At 35.9% G+C, this 4,230-nt stretch overlaps 1 long non-coding RNA gene across 1 annotated transcript; it reads left to right on the top strand.

Moving 5' to 3' along the window:
• Positions 1-301: 301 nt before the first annotated feature.
• LOC133533181 (uncharacterized) lies at positions 302-3,682 on the top strand. The gene is made up of 2 exons (XR_009801824.1): positions 302-1,660; positions 1,774-3,682. It is a non-coding gene; the product is annotated as an uncharacterized LOC133533181 (long non-coding RNA).
• The last annotated feature ends 548 nt before the right edge of the window (positions 3,683-4,230 follow it).

The following is a 4,230-nucleotide window of genomic DNA, read 5'->3' as shown; positions in this document are numbered from 1 at the left end:
AAAATATTGGTTATTACAATAATATATAGGGTAAGTAGTTTCATATGAGATTAATATTGAATTAATCCAATGTAAAACCTTTTTGTTTAATGTAGTTTGCATAAGAGTATTACAATTATTCATAGATTGGGATATTCTGCCTTTCTGTTCTCCTGATACATATCTCTTCTTGCCTGCCTTGGGTTTGCTCTATGATGTGGTCCAATGATGGTGCTGTGAGTACCTGTGAAGGAATAAGAAAATGGTTGAATGGGAATATATAAATAATAAATAGCGAAAAAAGGAAGATTGCATTTGTACTGATTGTACGTATAATTTTTCAATGTGTCAATGTCAATGATATATATGTCAATCAATCTCAAGTCAAGGGCCTATACAGGGCGGCTATCGGGAAAATCGAAATTGCGAATTTCGGTTTTTGCGGTAGGCCCCCAGACCATATATATGGTACGATCAACTGGGCTCCTACCGGGAAAATCGAAGTTCGTCAATTTAGGGGATTTTTCTCTGTCACTCTAATTACGTCTTAGTAAGAGTAAAAGAGAAAGATCCCCGCAATTTGCGAATTTCGGTTTTCGCGGTAAGCCCCCTGAATGTGCTATATGCGTGCGCCCGTAAGGGACAGAACATACGCAATGCGCCAAATTAAAAACACGTTTGACACGTTCCTGACAACATACCAAAAACAACCTACGTAATTTGATCGGGTTATTTGTTACCCACCATAAGCCATACTAAAATTTACGGTGGGGAATAAAAACAAATGAAACTGTGACAAGGAAAAACAATCATAGCGCTTTCTCTGCTACTCCCACTGAAAGTTCCATAAGAGCATCTCGTTCTAAGAGGTAATCTGAGGGCTCTACCATTTAATCTATATAAGTATGTGCATAGTGAAAAATATTATAACGCTAATACTAACACCCAAAAGAAAGGGACGAGTATAATTTTCCTTGTTCTTACTGACTGACAAGTTATGTTTGCCAGACTATAAAAAAACGTATTGATTGAACGTGACAATATACTTTAAATATAAAATAAGTTTTTGGCAAAAAAAACATTTTTGGTACAAGCTTTTATCGCTGACTGTACTTTTCTTTCCACAAGTAACTAATACTCATCGAGACAATTCTAAAAACCCCGAACACAATTAGGTTACGTTGTTTTATCACAGAGTTCCTATGGCCACATCCTGTCTCCATCATCAGATCATCTCGATGGTATCATAATATTGCATTGTCACCAGACTTATATATGTATGCAAATTTTCAGCTTCATCGGAAACCGGATCGGAAGAGATGAATGACAGAGATAGACATAGTAATAGATTAGCGTAAGTTGAGATAGTGAATATAATCATTATGGCCGAAAACGTTGTTTCAATCTTACATATATAGTCTCTCTCTCTCGCTCGCTGTCTATGTCTCTGTCTCTCCTACATAATCGAATCGCTCGCTATTAAAGAGGCTTAGAAATGTTTTATCAAGACAAAATAATATGGAGACACAACTAAATGCAATAAAAAACCGAAAATCGAAGTTCGTCATTGCGGGCGTTTTCTCTGTCATTCTAATTACATCTTAGTAAGAGTAAAAGAGAAAGATCTGTGATGTCTGTTCTCAGTACAAAATTTAATATTCAAGCCGTAGCCATTTTGGTGGTGATGGAGCCAATTAATAGAAGCTTCGATATCTGCACTAAAAAAAAATAACATCATAGAAATGCTAATCGATAATGAATACTTTATGATATATAATAACTCAATTATTACAGAAAACATATTTTATTAGTTGGTTAAAAACCCACAACGCACGCATGCACAGCTTGCCCACCACCTTGGCCAGCTTGGCTACGGTTTGAGTATCAAATTTTGTACTGAGAATAGACAACGGGTAATTATTGTAAAATCGAACTCACAAAATCATACTGGTTGATAATAATATATAAAGTTGAAATCCTTTGTTAATCGTACATGAAATGTGGAATGGAATGGAATATTATATCTATGGTCTTTTAGTCTATGAAAGTTTAAAATCATAGACTAGACATCCATTTCGTATTCAGTCGCGACAACCGAATTATCGCAAATTGGTGGGACCTTTCTCTTTTACTCTCAATAAGACGTAATAAGAGTGACAGAGAAAAATGCCCGAAATTGACGAACTTCGATTTTCGTGGTTGTAGCCTAGTAGATGTAAAAGTAATAAGAAAAAAAAGAAAAGAAAAGAAGCATTCTAATAGAGTGCAGATAGATGAAATGTGTAAAAAATGTACTTGTGTTTTATTTTAATATATTTTTTTGTACTTATATTGATATTGATGCTGGACAACGGGACGGACAAAATGAAACGCACGGTGTGGGAAACATCAATGATATGATATAAAAAAAATTGTTTCCTTGTTGAAATACTTAATAAATAAATAAATAAATAAATAAATAAATATTAAAAGCTTAAGTGGAGCCCAGACGGGGTGATCAAATCGACCGATGAGAGATTGGCGTCAATATCCAATTGAATCAATAAAATAATAAATTTTAGTTTTATGGTGATATTTGAGCGCTCTAAATAAATAAAGAATGCCCCCAAACGACAAATTGATACCAATCTCAGTTTATCGGTAATATTTGTCATAATCGGCGATCGAAATCGGCTCGCAGCATGAATTGTCGATCGGACAATTTGATCAGATGGGAAAAAAATTGTCCCGTCTGGACTGCACTTTAATATGATAAGGAATCGAAATATAGTCTGTCATGACATTTCCGTCAGTGGATGAGAGCGGAAATTGAAATAAAACAAATGTACAGCCGCGAGTTCCAACTTCGAAGGCACCATTCAGGCAGAAAATCATAGAGTACAAAAAAAAAAAAAAAAAAAAACTCACCGTTGACAGTGACACCGGCCGTCAAAATCAAATTTTTTCCTTACTTCGTTGAATTTTATTTTAAAAGAAAGTTTTTGAGACATAATATATGAATAAAAGTACAGTAACGTCGTTATGTGTGTCGTCGTATGTGTGTATGTGTTGCGTATAAATGTTTTGCGAGTAGGTACATCGGTGCCGATAAGAAACGGGCACAAAACGCTAGTTGAGAATGACCGATGAGGAAAACAGATGAACACCACACAAATGAAGATGGTACGCCGGTCTGGAGGAGTAATAATAATGGACATAATAAGAAACGATTATATCCATGGTACTTTTAAGGTTGCCACCCCTTGGTGCTTACGAAAAACTTACCGAATACCGTATATAACGAAACGATATGCAAGAGAGAAACAGAACAGAACAGACAACCCACAACCGTGTGATGTGGCGAAGGATTACTAGGGGAGGGCTGACCCCAAATAAACTGGGATAAATAGCCAGGAAAAAGGAGAAGAAGAAGAGTTAATGCCTCGCCCGTCGGTCCAGTCCGTGGCAGATGGTTTGGAGTGTCAGTTTGCATGCATGCGGATAATGAATGTGAGTTAAATTAAAGTTGTTTGTACTGGTGGGGATTGATGTTAATTAGATGTTTGTCTGTATACTGTGGTGTGATCCGTTGGGTGGTCCAATATATGTCAAGTCGGCGGCACAGTGGATTTATTTAATTTTCTTTTTCTGTTTTGTAACAAACAATGATTGTTTATGTGTTTATCAAGGCACACTTGCTCATAAAGAGTGTTATTCCATGCAAGAGTGTATGTCAGTTAATTTAATAGCTGATTTTTAGGGTTCCATAGCCAAATGTCAAAAAACGGGACCCTTATAGATTCATCATGTCCGTCCGTCTGTCTGTCTGTCTGTCCGTTTATGTCACAGCCACTTTTTTCCGAAACTATAAGAGCTATACTGTTCAAACTTGGTAAGTAGATGTATTCTATGAACCGCATTAAGATTTTCACACAAAAATAGAGATAAAACAATAAATTTTGGGGGTTCCCCATACTTAGAACTGTAACTCAAAAAATCTTTTTTCATCCAACCCATACGTGTGGGATATCTATGGATAGGTCTTCAAATGGTGGTAAAATGTGTGTCCCCCCCTGTAACTTCTCAAATAACGGAATGAAAAAAATCTAAAAAAAATATATGATATACATTACCATACAAACTTGCATAGATATGTATGTTGGGTGACAATGCAATATTATGGTACCATCTGATGATGGAAACAGTAGGTGGTAAACCAATGTAAATTTTTTTGGGGTTGTAGAATTGTCTCGACTAGTATTAGTTGCCTGT

This window comes from Cydia pomonella, unplaced genomic scaffold, assembly GCF_033807575.1.
Source record: "Cydia pomonella isolate Wapato2018A unplaced genomic scaffold, ilCydPomo1 PGA_scaffold_108, whole genome shotgun sequence".
NCBI classification, from domain to species: domain Eukaryota; kingdom Metazoa; phylum Arthropoda; class Insecta; order Lepidoptera; family Tortricidae; genus Cydia; species Cydia pomonella.
This window is presented reverse-complemented; position numbering and strand designations above follow the sequence as displayed.